Source organism: Canis aureus, chromosome 8 (assembly GCF_053574225.1).
Source record: "Canis aureus isolate CA01 chromosome 8, VMU_Caureus_v.1.0, whole genome shotgun sequence".
Classification (NCBI taxonomy): domain Eukaryota; kingdom Metazoa; phylum Chordata; class Mammalia; order Carnivora; family Canidae; genus Canis; species Canis aureus.
The window spans coordinates 19050800-19069421 of record NC_135618.1 but is presented as its reverse complement, the minus strand read 5'-3'; positions in this window follow the sequence as shown (position 1 = coordinate 19069421).

Genomic DNA, 18622 nt, shown 5'->3' with positions numbered 1-18622 from the left:
AGGCTAAATAACCTTCCCAAGGTGACACAATGAGTGAATGACAGAGGTGAGATTAGAACCCAAGCAGATTTCATACTTTTAACCACTACTCTAAGTACTAATCTTTCTTCCCCTCCATTACTGACTTTTCTCTTAGATCCCTTAGGCTAAATATTGTCCCAACAGTGTTTCCCAGAAGTGCCATGTTGGGAACCCAAACCTCTACTCCCCCTGGTGATAACCAGGGCAGCTAGAGATGTTAGTCTTGAACAAGGCCCTTCACAATGCTTCTGATCTTCACGGGCCTTCCTTAGGAAAGTATCTGTTCCTAAATTACCTCACCCAACAATTACAGTATTCAAGAAATTTTGTTTCTATTATCATAATTATCAGAAAGTTATCACCCAGAAAAACAGGAATTTATATCAAGATTCGAAAATACAATTTCAATGGCGTAATATACATATGTGTATGTGTGCCTATGTATGTTTATGGATGTAAATTTTTGTTGAGACTGTTTGAACAGTTTCTTTGGGCAATAATTCAACATATTAAAAAAAACTGACGACTATTAAGATAATGCCATTTTCTCCAACATTGGCTTCCATGGCAATGCTCCTATTAACAAATGGCAGCTTGTAGTTTGGTAATTGGCTGTCATATCTCATCTCCTTAAAGAGCTGTATATCCCAGATGTCTCCACTGTACATTCAGCTCTATGCTGCAAAATAAGAGGTTTTGTCCCAACACTGACAGAATTATGATGAGGAACAAGCAATGGCGTACTCTCTTGTGCTTGAAAATCAAGGATGAGGCCACCTTTTTGGATCTTAAACCTCACCCAATAGATCAGCCTCCGGGCATGCTCTTTGGGATGTGAAAAGCATTGTTCTTCAAGCATCATCGAACATTACATTGGTTATCCTTGAGGCCCAGATCAAAGGAAGACCATCTTCCGTAAGAGAGATCCTCCACACGCAGTTCTTGCAGCCATCCACAACACTTCTGTAGTGCTCACTCTTACAAAAATGAAAAATCTAGGTGAAAAAGATATAGATAAGACCAACTGGGAAATAGATGTGATTGGAAAGGTTTTTTTTTTTTTTTTGAGAGCTGATAAATCAATAACTCCATTTGTATTTTATTCGGTTACAATAATAAATAGTTTAATATAATAATTTATGTGCATTTAAAAGGCTAGGCAATAGAAGCTCTAGGGTAAGCGTGACTTCCACAAAGTTATAATATCTATTATCTGTTCTAATACCTGTCTAAAAACAATTCGTATTTATTAGTGGAATAAATCCCTAAAATTCCTTTCTAAAGGCTTATCAAACCAGATTGGGTCCCAGCCCAACAAATCGAATTAGAAAGCCATGTAAGGCTGCTAACTGAGTTATTAAAGTGATCTGCATGGATATTCCCAGTTCCCCAGGAAACGATCTGTTTGGACATTTAATCAAATGCTGCCCTCTAGTGAGAAAACTCTTTAAAAGCCTCCAAAAGTCCCTGGGATTATCAAGCACTCGGCTTCAAATAAGAGACTCAAATAATATAATAAATTAGAATCTTCAACTAGAGCCACATTTATTCTAGGCAAAAAAAGCCACTTTGTTTTTACTTTGTTGATAAGTTTTCTTTCTAAAGTTACACTGATAAAACATTAAAATTACAGCCGGATACTTTTACCACTGTGATCTTCAAATGTTTTAGGCTGGTTCAGAGTTCATTTTATAATCTAATAGGAATTTCATGTGCGTTTCATGTGTTTCCATTAGCTTGTGGTGCAGATAAAGAATTAACATAAAACTAAATGAGTGATAATATGGTTTCCCACTCTGTCAATAAAAAAGCACAGAAGAAGTAATAGATATTCCACAGAATGTTTGTAGTAATAAGCATTTCCTTACTTGTAGGTGATTATTTTGCCATAGAAACCAAGAATTACAAAATTCTTAAATACAGGAAAATTGCTATATACTCAAACAATTAATCACTTCTAATTCAGTAGAGGGGCAGGAAAAAAACCTCTACTCTCAAACTTTTTCATACAAAGTCATACATTTTATTTATTTAGCATTAATAGACATTTAGCATTTTTAAAATTGTATGCTACACTTTGTGTAGGGGGCAAATTTCTTCCTAAGATGTAATATTCATTCATTTATTCATTTTTTGTGTCTGTTAGTAAACTGCTGTGATTGCCTACTCCGTACCCACACTCCAGTAGTCACATGGGATCTAATGATTAAAAAAGGATGACTGCGGTCCTAAAGCATATGGTTCCCACAGCCAAGTGAGGGTAACAAACAGGTAATCAGGTCATTATGAAAAATGCTGTCATAAATGCTTTTAAGATGGGGGTAGACACAGGGCTCTCTGGGAGCATGCAAGAGAGGAGGGACACTTGACCCAATATTGGGAAGCTAGGAAAGCTCTGCTCCCCAAGGAAGTAAGGTTTGAGCTTTGACAAGGTTCCAATCACAATTGAAAGCCTTCTGAAGGGATCCCTGGGTGGCACAGCGGTTTCGCGCCTGCCTTTGGCCCAGGGCGTGATCCTGGAGACCCGGGATCGAATCCCACATTGGGCTCCCGGTGCATGGAGCCTGCTTCTCCCTCTGCCTGTGTCTCTGCCTCTGTGTGTGTGTGTGTGTGTGTGTGTGTGTGTGTGTAACTATCATAAATAAATTTTAAAAATTAAAAAAAAAAGCCCTCTGAAGGTAGTACTAGAAAGATGGCCAATTTCTTTCTGCAGAAGTAACTCCAAGACTGTGACTCTGTGACAGTTTCATGTTTCGTCAATATGTCCCAATTAGATATGCAGTGATGATAGCCCCACACTTAGCACTAGCCCCACAAATATTTGAATTCAATCTCTCCATAATGGAAATATTCCTATTTAACAGAAAATTTTGTTCTACTTTCTTAGTTCTGAACACATCCACAGAATGTTATGCCTCTCTTTTTCTGGAAAAGCAAGAAAACTAACTTATTTAGAAATTATGGAATCCTCATATACTCTGGTATAACTGTTAGCACCCTCTGTGATCTTGGGCAAGTCCTACATCTATGATCTAACATCCCTCCGGTTCAAACATTCTGTAAGTTCACAAGGAACACTATATATAAACATTATTCTCCATCCCAAAGTGTTGTATTCATTGTTGAGTGTTGTTGACTTTCAGGTCCTCATCCTCTAATTAACCAAGGTCATTTTGGTAAGTAGGGGAAAATTTCTTGCTTGAGAAAGACAATCCTGTCCTTTCTACTCAAATGCTTTACTCACCGAAAAAGAAAATGGAAATTGCAATTCGGGGAAAAAGCTTATAAAGCCCTGGTCCTGGATGAAAAAAATGTCAGCAATATGTCAAGAACACATCTCTAGAAAAAGAATTAAGCTAGGGAGGCTTGCCATGTGAGAGACCTTTAATGTTTTCTCTGAACTTGAATCCACATGAGGAAAAATGGATTTGGATCTTTGGCATCTATTAAAATATGTGGCTTTTAGACATCCGTTTTGGATTTATGTCTTAAAATTAACTGAATGTATTAAAAACTTTAAAAAAGAGCTAAAATTGATATATTGATCTGGATACAGATATGAATATATATCAATGAGGGAAACATAAGGTTTTCTCAACCCAAGCTGTGAGCACAATTTTTAAATGATACTCCATGTTTTGAGGAATGAAAAGCTGAATAAAGTAGGGGCAAGGTTTCACATAAGAATTAAGAAGCCTGGGGAAGCCCGGGTGGCTCAGTGGTTTAGCGCCACCTTCAGCCCAGGCCGTGATCCTGAAGACCGGGGATCGAGTCCCGAGTCAGGCCCCCTGCATGGAGCCTGCTTCTCCCTCTGCCTGTGTCTCTGCCTCTCATGAATAAATAAAATATTTAAAAAAAAAAAAAAGAAAGAAACCTAGATTCTATCTGAGAATATAACCAACTCTGGCCAAGTCATCTAACCTGTGTTTGAATCTCCTCACTTGTCCCGTCTTATATGTGTCCCTGGGTTCGTGTAAGGATCCCATGAGTTAGTCTTTGTGAATGTACACTGAAAATTACAACAATAATCTAAATATACACCAATAGGGGAAGGATAAACATATTGTGTTAAATTCATACAATGAAACACCATACAAAAAATTAAAAGAATAATCTGGACATATGTATATTAATAAATGTTTATATTCATAGATCACGAGTAAATCTCTAAAAAGCTATAATGTTAAGTAAAAAGAGCAAGATATAGAATGATATACCATTTTACTGCTTACATTTTTAAAAAGCACTCAGAACTATACTATACATTGTTTATGGATTACAGATACATATGCAAATATATCTATATATGCACATGCTTTTTCTTTTAAAATTGACAGTGGTTGTCCCTCAACAAGAGGAAAAGAAACAAAACTCAAGGTTAGGAGCACCTGGATGGCTCAGTTGGTTAAGTGTCCAACCCTTGTGTTCAGCTCAGGTCATGATCTCAGGGTTGTGAGACTGAGTGAGCCTTGTGTAGGGCTCTGTGCTAAGCACAGGAGTCTGATTCAGATTCCCTGTCTCCCTCTCCCTCTGCCCCTCCAATTCACGCTCTCTCCCTCTAAAATAAATAAATATATCTTTAAAAAGAAACTCAAAGTTAGAAGGGACTATAGCCAATCATGTAATTATTTTAAGAGGCTGGAAGCAAATATGACAGAGTTAATCATTAGCTCTGAGCTCTGGGAATAAGGCTACATTCCCCTTATTCTCTGGAACTCCCCTATACCTTTGAGGTTTCTTTAAAAAGTTATTTTAAGCTGGGGTGCCTGGGTGACTCAGTCAGTCAAGCGACCAACTCCCAGGTTCAGCTCAGGTCATGATCTCAAAGTCCTGAGATCAAGACCCTCACTGGCCTCCCCACTCGGTGCAGAGTCTGCTTTAGGTTCTCTCTCCCTCCTCCTCTGCCCTCCCCCTCACCCATGCATTCTCATGCTCTCTTCTCTCTCTAAAATAAATAAATAAAATCTTTTAAAATTTTTCCCTAAGCTAACAAAATAAATAGCAAGAGTAAAGCACCTTGATAAATAGGTTAAAATGGGACTGGTGCAATGACCCACAGATCCCTGCAGTCTTTGTTTTATGGTCTTCACTGCCAGAATGACATATGAGCCATCTGACTATAAGGTCAACCTACATTTAATAGGGAATTCAAACAAGTATCCGCATAAACAGATCCCAGAGGCGGATGGGGAGTGCAGAGATGAATTCTGCTAAAAGAACAATTTTGAAATACACAGTTTCAATCCCAGGCAACCTGAAGCTTTTCACTTCCTATTCTCTGTTTTCAAACCTTGAAATACAATCAGGACTTCCATAATTTTTTTTTAAAAAGGGGGGGGTGTCAACCAAATCCCATCATGTTCTTCATATTCATAGCAGCTTCAAGGGTTTTTCCCAGTACTCTTGTCTAAACTTAAAAGAATGGACTGAAATCTTTAATTTCAGATTCCAGATCCATAATTCTGTAGAACAAGCTGGAAAATAAGTGATTAGACTTGTTCAGTAGCAGTAATTTCAGACATGAACAGATTGTTCACAAAAAATGAAACCCAGATAGCTGTTAATATATTTTCAAAGCTTACCTCAACTCATAGTGGGAGGAATGGGATTTTAAAGTTATACCGAAGTATCTTCTTTTTTTTTTTTTAACTTATCAGATTAACATAGACCAATACGTTTGCTAAGGCACTGAATGCATAGTCTGGTGGTAGGAAATCAGGCACTCTCATCCAACACTATAAATCAGTACAAGCTCTACAGAATTTAGCAACGTCCATCAAAATCACAAATGTACATTTCCTTTCACTAGCAATTACATGTCTAGGAATTGATACTAAGATATTCTTCGCATATGTATGATATGCCGTGTATATGTGACTACTCTTACTGCAGTGTTTTTAACTGCAAAACACGGGAAATATCTTAAATTTTTACCAGTTGAGAACTCTAACTTAATTTTGTTATAAACATAATGGAATATATTATTCCATAATATAATGGAATGGAATATAATATAGTGCTATCTAAAAAGAAAAAAAAAGGAGGAACTGCTTATGATTTGTTATAGAAAATCTCCAAGATCATTTCTTAGAAAAGAAACCAAAGTGCAGAACTATACTACCACTTGTATAAAGGGGGAAAGATAACAAGGGGCAGGATGTTTCTGAAAGAATAAGTGAGAAAAATGCTAATACTGGCCACTTCTGGGGAGAACCAAAGTGGACATGTGTATCACAGTGCTGAAAGGCAGACTTTTTGCTACATACTATATTTTGAATTTTGAACCACGTGAACAACGCGAGTGTGCTACTTTTTAAAAAATATAAAATTTTAAAGTGATAACTTAATTTTAGCTATAACGGTGGGAGACCTTCAGGTGGCTCTAATAAAGGTAAAAAGCACCCACCCTCCGGCCCCCAAGAAAAACATGAAAAGAATTACATTCCAAGGAAGAGCCAGAAAGGAAAACTTCCTTAGAGGACAGACTCACTGTGTCAGTTCTAGCAAATTATCTCACCTGAAGCTGCCACACACAAATCAATCTAGATTTCCTTAAAACCAGACCCACTTCAAGATGCTCAGCCAGCCTCTGCTAAATGAAGCCCCGATTCAAATTTGTAACAAAGCTTAAAAATCCAATAGCATCTTTCCCTACCTGGCTTTCCATTTGATTATGAAACTCAGCAGGTGTAACACAAAATACAGAAGTTATTTTCTCTTTTGGCGAAGCAAAAATTCATCTCCTTCGCTCAAAAATACATCAACATGTGTTATGTAGAACCAACAGCTAAATCTAAACAATGTGAGCCACACATTTCAAATAGATGAAACCCAGCATACACAAAGCGTAAGCCACATAACTGGTCGTGGTGGAGCAACAGGGATTGGCATTTTTACCTTAAGTAGCCCTGAGGGGACCTGTTCATCTTAGCAGGTAGTTACCGCTAATCTGCATCTGCTTATTAGCTTGTGCTTTATTTTAGCCCGTTAGCAGGAAGGCTATTATGAAGTTAGGAAGTTTGCAAAAAGACACAGGTGTCTCCTTAAACCGGAAACCTCAAAGTGGATGCTTCTGTTTTCTGGTATTATATTTGACTACATTTTTATACAGGGGGGATCCACTGCTTTGGAAATGTATTACTTCGCCTTGTTATTTTCGCTTGCTGCAGATGCACCGCCCGCCGGCCCTGGGAATCCGAAAATGATGAGCGCGGCCCCCTGGTTCCACCTGCTGCCGAGGGCCTCCCGGGGCGCGCTGGGCAGGGGTGGGCACCGCCGCTGCTGGGCTCGGGGAAGCCTCTGCCCAGCCCGGGCTGCAGCAGGCCGGGGAGCTCCCCTTCTGCGCCGAAGAGCAGTCACCTCCCATTTCCCTTAGGAAGAAATTTCTCTTTCTTTGTGAAATTCCAGGCAGAAAAACCCTTCCCAGCGTCTCCCTGAGAAGAGCTTGGTACAGAAAGGGAATGTTCTATGAATTAATCAGCATTGACCTGATGGAATGAACAGGGGGAAAAAAAGGGAGAAGAATTTTATCAACTCACTGTCACAGAATTCCATACACACACACACACACACACACACACACACACACACCTATATGGAATATATATATATGTGGAAATTTTTCAATTCCTAATAAATGACATTTTTCTACAAGTCACAAAATATAATGTCCTAACAATACAATGACAATTTCCCACACGGGGCACTCTTTTTAAAAGGCTTTTTAAAAACACCCGCCCAAAGGACACCCACATACGCAGAGAGTTACCCATGGAGCTGGCTTTGTGGTGGGCATTTAGTGAGGATGAAAACCCTGCTTCATTCCGGCTGGGCTCTGTCCCACAGGACCTCAGAAACGAGTTTCACAACCAGCCTTTGCCAGAACTCCCACACCACCGCCCCCTCCCTGCGTGGACCTCACAGTTTCCCAGATTGATGCACCTGGCAGCCTGGAGCCGCCTAGGATAATAACTGTGACACTCGCTTTTCTTCTCCTGAAGTTGTAGATTCATTAAAAAGCAAGCGCTGCCTCTTGCTAGAGAACTGGGTAGATCCCACATTGAATGTTTCTATCACTTCGTTACAAATGACAAATATAAATTACCTTTACACACACACACACACACACACGGGCGCATAGGTACACCCTGTGCAAATTCTAGGAACCGGCTGTGTACCCATGGGTGGCGACCCCAACCAATGCCCGGAGGCAGGCCGCTACTCCAGGTGTACACGACCAAGGTACAATCTGCATTTAAGGGGGAAAAAAATGTCTTCATCACGTTTATTGATGGCACTTGGAGCTTTTCTGTCTTGTTTTGTTTTTATAACATTCTCCCCAGGAGTCACTTATAGCTTTCTTTTCTCGGGGTTCACTTTTCCAGAGAAGCTGGAGCTCCGTATACAAAAATCATATCCCAAATCCATGCTCCTCCTCTGCCATTTGCCTGGGTTAAAGATGGCCAAACTGACTTTTAATTTGGCTAAATAGAAAAAAATAAATAAATAAAATGCCCCCAGGTTAAGACCCTGCATTCCAAGTCCCGGCCCAGAGTGAATTTGTCTGGCCAAGTTATAAACCCCTGAAAATAGGAAACTAATGCCGTGAGGATTTAAAATAATAGAAAATGTTTCACATAATATAAATCCATAAGCAGTGTATTATATTTAAGTCTCAATATCTACATACTTGGATTATCTTATATCTTGACAATCACACAAAGTAATCTCACTCCCTCGCCCCCTTCCTTTGACTCTGGGTTTCATTCCTATGTATTAACAATGCTCTGGGCCATAAAATACTGTATTAATATTAGTTTGTCACAGCAGACTAAATTTAGAACAACTCATTAATATGAGAGAGTTAAAGGCAGTCAGCCAAGAGGACCAGGGACTGTAAGCTCTTAAGGCTGTAAGTTATGCAGATATGCCACTTGAACTGGAGAGGCAGCCATTCTTTTTGTGACTAATAAGAGATTCTATTAGTTCTAAGCTGATTCTAATTCTAATTAAGAAATGTGGGAAAAGGCAATTTTGCCGCTGTAGGTATAGTTGATGTGCAACCGGAGTAAGTCCTCTATCATCTCGCCTGGCTTTCGGGGCATGTAAGATTGGTGGCACACGCGCGGAATGAATAGTCTTCCTGCCATCCACATAAACAACAACAACAACAACAACAACAACTTTGCCACCCTTTTTGCGATGGTGTAATCATAACCGATGTTCCTGGAAGAAGTCTGGTAATCAGTGTTCTTTCAAAGCAAACCTTTTGCGGCTCAGAATCATCCCAGTTGTACAAAAAGTTTTGACTTTTTACAAATAAAAAACCTTTCAAATGGATACTTCTGGACCTGTTATGCCTTTCTTTGGGCTTGTCAAATATTAATTTTTTTTTAAATTTAGTCCCTTGCTAAGCTACAAATATTCATGTTTAACACCAAGTAGCAGTTCAGGGGCTGACAACTTGGTATGTACCTTTTGAATGATGCATAGAAAGCAGCAGTTAGCACAAAGAAAAAGCCACCAGATTGGTCTCAGGGAAACCCAGTGTCTGAATATTTCATGACTCCTCTAGCACTTAAAGAATAAAAAAACTGGCTACTAGTGTTGGGAGACCAACATCAGGAAGGTCAGAGCCTGGAAACGTGCAAGAGATCCCAGTCTTGCCTGGGGAAAGTGAAAGGGGATTTAAGCTGCTTAGGAGAATTAGAAAAAGGGAAAAAAAAAGAAAGAAAGAAATTTCTTTTGCTTTGTTTTGGTATTTTATAAACACTAGAGTGGCAAGACAAAAGCTATAAAAGGGTGTGCAGTCATACCTCTGTTGGGGTCCTGATTTCCACGTCTCTAAGGACACCAACAACTTACCTTCTCTTTGGGGTTAGGAGGCTTAGCGATAAACTTCCCCCAAATCACCCCTTTCCTGGCGCACTTGCTCACTCTCATGGGTTCTCTCTCCCAAGGAAACCGAGGAAGAGGGAAAGGAGAAGCGATTCAATTATTTGTTTCCCTGGATGCGCTCACAAACATCTCCCATGGAGGTGAGGGGCAAGTGGGGAAGATGATATCTTAATTACGCAGATGCCCAGTGACTTGGGACAGAAAAATGTTCCCCCCTTGGTGAACTTCTCTGCATTTTACGATGGTGTATAGGAAATCTAAACCGAATCCAGGAAAACAAACCAGTGACTCTTATGGAAGGGGATGGGGGGGGGCGGGCTGTACAGTGTTTAAGCAACTGATGACTTCACCTGTCACTGTCTCATTAAGCTCTTAATGAGTTCTTTTCTATTCTTGGTCACATCTGATTTTTTTTTAATACAAGTCCCTTTGAACAGCTGGGAGTAAGAATCGCCTTTGATCACTGAATTCTTCTGAATTTTCCGTCAAAACGAGGCCATTTTCATCCTGACTTGGGGTATTTTTATGAGTTTATTTCCCCCAAGTACATTCCTGGGCATAGCTTTCCAGGCTGAGAAGAGCCTGAACAATTAATGTATACATTTTTACATAAATGTTTATAAATTTAACAAAGGGAGAGAGCTTTGCCACAAGAAGCCTCAGCTCTTTTGAAGGCGGTTTTCTAATGATGACCCTTGGCGTGTTGGACCACATGGGATTCCTCGGAGAAGAGTCAGATGAAAATTAGTCTATTCTCATTTCAAACAGAATTTTGCTGAAGTCCTGATCAGAGCATCAGCATGGAGTCCGGGGAGACAACACTCGCTACTTGATTCACTCCGCAGCCTCCCTCTCCTGGTAATTGTTGCAGGAACACATAGTGACAAGGCTCTAGGATGTGAGCGGTCTGGATGTACTCCGGCTGTTACGCTCTGTTTAAAGATTTAAACCATCAGGGTATGATAAGGCTTTTTGATGTTCATTGAACACGGAGCTTGGGTACAGAAGAAGGGGAAAGGGCTTCACCAGAAGGCAATCATCTTTCAGAGCCACAGTAAGACAGCGAGAGGTGGGGAGATCTCAGCCTCGGCGTAGACGCGGAACAAAGGCAGATGAAAGGGGCCGGGGGAGCGCGGGGCGCGGGCTGCAGGGGGCCGCCCCGCAGAGGCCGCCCCGAAAACGCGGGGGCAGCGTTTAGGGCTCCCCTTTCATTAAAACACACTCCTCCTGGCGGGGGAGGGGATGATGCCCGCTGCAAATTTGGGTGGCTTCGGGTGACCCCGGGTTTAAAAGAGCCTCCCCGTGGCTGCCTTCGAAATTATTTAATGAGCATTTATTTGGAGTCCGTCGGATGGTATTTCCAGCGCTCGGCATCCCCCCCCCACCCCCCCACCCCCCAACCTGGAAGGAGACCTTCCTTAAAGTACCGTTTGTTAAGATCCTCCTCACCGTGTTTTCTTCCCCCAAAGGTAAAACCCGAATATTTGTCTTGAAGAACAAAAAGATCAGGAATGCAAAGGGGCGAGGGTGACCTCTCCAGAACCCAACCCAATCTCTTCTTTTTTTTTTTTTTTTTGGTCTTCTTTGGCAAAATACCAGCTTCTCCACCCTGTTCGCAGCCATACCCTGCCATGGTAACCGGCCTGCACCTTGAGTGTATTAATTAGACAAGAAGCAACACTTCCCTCCAGCTTGGGCCCCCCAGCCTCTAGAGCAGGGTGCACAGTACCCAAGTCTGAACAAACGTGTGTGCGATGAATGAATGAATGCATGCAAAACCCTGGAAAATGACAGGATAGATTTAGATTTCTTTTCTGTGCCTCCATTTCAGGTTTCAGAAAACTTCTGTAGAAAGCAAGCAAAAAAAGTCATGTTTTCCTCTGTTGCATCCTGCACCGGCACACAGTCTGGCAAGGGATGGCTGTCAAGAGCTGGTGCTGTGGATTCAGACACACCTGGCACCGAAGGCTGCTTGGCTACTCATCACAGGACCTTGGGGAGCTTCTTTCACTTTTCTAAGCTCTATTTTTCCCATCCCGACTTCTTTAATAAGAAGTATTAGAAAGAGCTCCCCCTCTAGAGCGAGAAAATCCTTGCAAAATACCTAGCACAGTGCTTGGCACACAGGAAAACTCTCAAAAAAGTTAATTATTCTTATATGATTGCTATTAGCAGCAGCATTGCTCTCCCAAACATTTTCAGACATGGTGGCATTGGAAGGGGATTTTTAGAAATACATAGTTATCGACACAACTTGAATTGTGGAAGTTATAATCGCATACTCTACTGAAGAGTTGTTTCCACCCTTGTCTCTATAGCGACATGAATAAAACGTGCTGTAATCCACTGTCCTCCTCTGGTCTGACGATGTGCTCCTGTCCTCACCTCGTATAAATGTTCTGTAATTAGAGATAAGACCCTCTTCTCTTTGGGGTCTTAGCAGTGGAATTAGAAGCGGGTTTGAGCAGCCAACACCAGGAAACCAAAGTGAATCCTGTCTTGCTTGAACCTGGAAAGCAAAAAGCCAGGCGAAATGACATGTACCATGCGGAACCCACCTCCTCACGAATGTCAGCTCAGCGTGACCCAGAAATCACTGCCTCTGAGCCCACAGAGGGAGATGAGGCCCCAAACTCAATCCCATCCCATCATAGCCACACCCCACCCAAGCCAAGGGCCCATCCCCAGTGAACTGTTCCCAGGAGAAGGTCCGAACACCATCACAGCTCTGGGAACCAGTCCTCTCACATGATCCTCTCAACTACCATATGAAGAAGCTTTACCTTATAAGTGAGAAAATTGAGATGCAACATAATAGTATCAAGAAAATCACACTTACTGCCATTTTAATTTTATTTCTTTTAACATTTTGTTCAGCAACCTACTGGAGTGGACTCGGGCCCTCATTCTCTCCGAGACTCTGTGTCAATCCTTCAATTCTTCTGGATCTCAGTGTCTTCCTAGGCATCACGAGTTGGGGAGGGGGAGCAAGGCGGGGAGTAGAGGGACTGGTCCATGGTCCATACCGGCCCTACAGTCTATGATGCGTGCCAGGAGGGCTAAGCTCCTCTAATGACCCTGGAATCTCCGTGGAAACTGCACACCTCACATCGTGATCTTCCTCTCCAATTCCCCCCTGGCTCTCCAGCCTCCAACACCGAGAATGGGAGCATGTCAGCCATCACCATTACGGAAAAGAGTCCGTTTTAGCAGAGCTCAAATCTAGGGGAGCATTATGACCAAATAACCTGTCCCCTGATTGAGCCGTATGGGAATCACTGTTTCCTTTGCCTTAGCCTGCTAACACAGAGAAAGTCAATCCTCTAAAAAACAAATTGATTGATGATATAATCTAATATCTTCATATACTTTCTCGCGGCAGAATCAATCTGCTGCCAGCACAACCATCCAAGGCAAAGGAAAAGAAAAATTGCACCAGTTGCTTTTCTTTTATTGCACTTCTGGGTGCTCTAAGAAAAAAACTCTCTCCAGAAAATCAATAAGGCAGATTTTGATTTCAATAAGGGGACTGTGCCCAGCAGTCCCCCATTTCAGAATTAAATCCATATGACAACACAAAACAATGAAGAGACCCAACTAGCAAGGGATCCATTTGCTTTGTTTGACTTTGGCTGCCAGGGAATGAGACCACAAGACTGGCTGTAATTTAATGCAAACCTTGGCCTATCCTGGTTGTGCATATGACTGACCCTTAGGGCACGACCATCAATTTTCTATTAAAGATCAGAGATTTGACATATCAAAGTCAACATCTAGCTGAATAACTGCAGTAACTTGATAATAATTCTTTTGTGGATTTCACAGTGGCTTTTCAGTAAAGTATCAGAAAGGTAGCCGATTTCAATCCTGACCTGGCAAGATCTGAATATGAAATAAAGGATTTCAGCTTGATCTCCCCATGATGTGAGGATGAATGTTCTGGTAAATGTTAACTTAGTGCTCTGAGTAGCTCAGTAATAGATGGGTTTAGGCAGTAATAGGTTTAAAATGTCAACTTATTGAATAATAATTTCATGTTGTACAAATACTATGTGTAAGAAGGGATTTGTTTTGCAAATTTTGAAATAAATGAATGGATTTATGATGTCCTTGACTGTTTCATTGTTCCGGTCAGAATCTTACAGAAGAATCGAAATTAGTTTTTGCTTTCTCCAATCTTGTTGTTTTCCTGCATTTGTCTCTCGATGCGGTTTTCATAATTACTGGGCCTCCCTGAATTCTGGTCATTAGTGGAGTTCTTCCCTGTTTTGGTCCCCAAAGCCAGGCTGACAGCATTATTTTCTAGTAAAAATAAAAACTCAATTATCCCTCCCTATAAAATGTTCCATGACACCAATAGCATAAAAACCTTTCACCAACTCAGCTGTAAAATGCTCAACTGTTCAAAACATAAGAACCGAATAAAATTCTGTTTCCGTAACTGAACTCAGCCCTTCAGTCCAATTATAAACTGACAGCTCTATAAATCCAGGTGGAACGCAAGTGTGGGCAAAGCCGAATTGTGATTGGGACACTGAGGACCTGGACCGAACACCTCCACCACAGCCTGTGGAAGAGGTCCCCAGATTCTACGACTAGCCCCCGCCCTCCAAACACACACACACACACACACACACACACACACACACACACACTTCCGACCATTCCACAAAGAGTCAACATCTTTGCTCAGGGAAATGGAAGAAGCCAAGAAACTACCCAGGTAAGTTCTCTGAATACTTCAACTCCAACTCTTTGGATCCTCAGTTTATCTCAGCTTCCCAGAAAACTCAGGAAGAGAAACCAAAAGGAACCCACTCTTGCAGCCCATTGGCCTGGCAGCCTAAGGAACTCTGTCTAATGCATAAGGGATGTCTTGATTTCCATAAACCCAAACACAATCAGTAGCTTACTGATGCTCATGCTTGGGTTATACCTACTGGAAAGAACTGCTTAACCATTCAGCTCAGGGGTTGAACACATCACTCTCTGCCCTGCAGCCATGGAGAGACCCTAGAAGCTGGCTGTAAAACAAGGATGTGGGTATTTGTAGATTATTTAGAATGTAAAGGAAACATTGATAAGGAAGTAAGACAGGGAAGCAAAAGCAGCCAATTAAGGGTGCACCGTCTAACCAGCTACCACCTTGCACACCCGGAGCTGAGTCCCACTGGGGACCCTCTGACATAGTAGCGTGGGAACTGAAGTATTTATTCACCAATTCCCCTGTCAGTCATTGGTTGAGGCTGCACCCAAGGAGCACTCATTTCCTTGGCTTCAGGGACCAGTAAAAGCCCTCAGGAAAAAATGCAGTCACTGGAAGATTGAAGCCAGGCACTGGGCATCAAAGTGGAAAGCCAAAGGGATGTGGGCAGGCTGCTAAATCTCCGCCATAGACACGGGCCTTCTATTAACTTTTGAAACTTTCCTAACTTATTTTTAAGTTAATATGGCTCACATAAAACAACAACATATTTAAACACTATGGAAAAGTGCAACTATTTTTTTTAAAAAAACTGGTTTCCTCCCAGCCACTCAGTCCTATTCTCAGGGCTAACCATTTTTTACAGATTCTTTTTTTTTCTGTATATAGAACCTAGGTATTTAAACACATACGCACCCACAAGAGTTGAATATCCTTTTTTGTTACACAAATAAGGTCATAGTAAAAACAAAACAAAAAACAGAACAAAACAAAAAAAAAAACAAATAAGGTCATAGTGACATAATTTCCTATGGTTTGCTTTCTTCAGATAATAAATACCTGGGACATCCTTGAATATTAATACCTCTATATTTATATTTGCCTCAAACTTTTTTAATGGATACTAATATGAACATATCACTTAACCTATTCCTTCTTGGTAAATATTTAGGTATTTGTTCCAATTTTTTTTGCTATCAAAGACAATGCTGCAACTTTGTTTGTAATATATACATATGTATACATACATATATATGTAAATTTAAGATTATACAATGAACATGATATATACATGATAAATTCTTAGAAGTGAAATTTCCCAAAGAATACACATATTTTAAAATCTGACAAATCAGGACACCTGAGTGACTCAGTGGCTGAGCATCTGTCTTTGGCTCAGGTTGTGATCCCAGGGTCCCGGGATCGAGTCTCACATCAGGATCCCCTAAGGGAGGCCGCTTCTTCCTCTGCCCGTGTCTCTGCCTCTCTCTGTGTGTGTCTGTCATGAATAAATAAATAAAATCTTTAAAAACATAAAATAAAATTTGACAAATCATGCCAAAGTAATCCCTAAACAACATTTCAGCAATTTACACTTCTACCAACAGTGCACAAATACATGTGCATTTCCTTTATAACCCACACTGGAAATGGTCACACTTTTTAATCTTTAGCAAATTAATAGGTTAAAATAGTATATCACTGTCTTACTTTGTGCCATCTTTTATTATAAGTGAGGTTACTCGATTATGTTCCTTTGCAATTTCACATACATCTTTCTAATGTCCTGTTAGCCTTTTCCTTAATGTTTTGTAAGTAGTGTTTATAAGAAAATACTTTCCACATTTGTATTTTGTTTTTATTGTTGATTATGGCTTTTTTTGCTGTATGAAAGTATAATATATCTGTGTTTTCAAATTCAATATTTTTATGTTCTGGGTTTTGTTTCACAGTGTGATCTTCCTCAAAATTATTAAAAACAAATTCGACCATTAGTTCTCTAGAACATTTACAGTGTGATTTTTATATTTAAGTTTTTTTATATTTAAGTTTTTAATTTTTTCTGTGTAAGATATAAAGTAGAAATATGGTTGCAAACATTTTTTCCAATGACTATCTAGTGGTGTCTAATCAGATCTTTTGCTAAATATCTCTTTTATTCATAATCAATTACCAAATGGATTTAATTCTATTTTCTAGAATATACATTCTGTTTTAAATATTATAGCTCTATAATACAGTTTATTATCTGATAAGACTTGTCCTCTCTCTAATTACTAGCACTTCCCCATTTTTTTCCAAATGAACTGTAGTATTTTGTCAAGATCACAAAAAAACTGGTATTTTATTGGAAATACTTGAATATCTCAATTAGCTTAAAGAAAATTGTCATATAATATTCAGTCTCCTTATAGGATAATAAAATTTATTTTTCCATTTATTAGTGTTCTTCATGTCCCTAGCAAAGTTTGTTTTGCTGAATCATGCTTTTGTACCTCAGAGGCAGAAAGTTAAAAGACAATAATTATTCTCAATTATAGCAAACTATCATGTTCTGCTCATGAGAAAACTTAAGGCTTTCTTCATGTATTTCTGGCACCTTCCTTGCTGAATTTATTTCTAGGTAGTTAAATACATTCATGCCTTGGTAAATGAGTTTTTTTTATCCCATTATATTTATATAATTGTTCTAATTGTTTCTATGTTAACGATGTATTTTTATGTATTAACTACATACATAACTACCTATCGGATTCTCTTATTGTACCTAAAGACATTTGTCCCCTAGTTTATTCTCTCGGATTTCCAAAACCTCTAATTATATCAGCTATAAATAATAACTTTTGAAGTCTAATATTTACACGTTAATTCTTTTTCATGTCTAATTGCATTTTCTAGTCCTTTTAAAATGTTAAGCAAAAATAATGATTATTGGCAATTTGTCTTGTTCCTGACTTCAATAAAAATGCTTCTAATATTTAAAGAGCCAAATTCCAATAAAATGAAATTTCTCAAAGAATATACACATATATATAGCCAAATTCATTACTAAGAATGATGCTATTTTAGGGTATCCCCAGGTGGCTCAGCGGTTTAGCGCCACCTTCAGCTCAGAGCCTGATCCTGGAAACCGAGGATTGAGTCCCACATCGGGCTCCCTGCATGGAGCCTGCTTCTCCCTCTGCCTGTGTCTCTGCCTATCTCTTTCTCTCTCTCTCTCTTTCTGTGTCTCTCATGAATAAATAAATAAAATCTTTAAAAAAAGAATGATGGATGCTATTTTAAACTAAAATATATATTTGTATCACATTAAGGGAAAATTCATCTATTTCAACCATAAAAAGATGTTAAATCAGGAAAAGTTTAGTTTTTCAAATTTCTTTTCATTGTTTTTAAATGTCTTTTCTCTTTTACCTATTTATATGGCAAATTATATTAACAGACTTACCAATAATAAATTATCCTGGCATTTCCTGGATTGAAACAATTTAATCATATTCTTTCACCATTACTTGGATTCCATTTGTTGTATTTTATTTAAGAGAATGTTTTTAATTCACTAATAAAGCTTACGGATTTCTTCCTTTTTATGCTTTCCTTGAAAAATCTTAGGATCAGTGTTACACTTTTTCTGAAAGCTAGCAGAAGTGATAGTTTCCATTTTAAGAGTTAATCTTACACCAGCAAAGGAGTCTCTATAGGCCACATGATTCCTCTTGACATGACCTCAAGTATGAATATGGTCATAGTTCAACTTCAAAATATGTACTAAGCACCTATGTCTATGTAAAACTGTGCAAGTGGGAATTTGGCTCTTGAAATTAGTATTCAAAGAAAAAATCTCACATGCTACTATATCAAAGTGTAGAAAGCGATTTTCCAGTTTTCTTGAAATTTAAACTAAAGCCCAAAGCAGAAAAAAAGAACAATTATGCATATAGTAGATACACAAACAATATACACCCTTGAAATACTTACTACAAGATAGAAAAAGTGGGG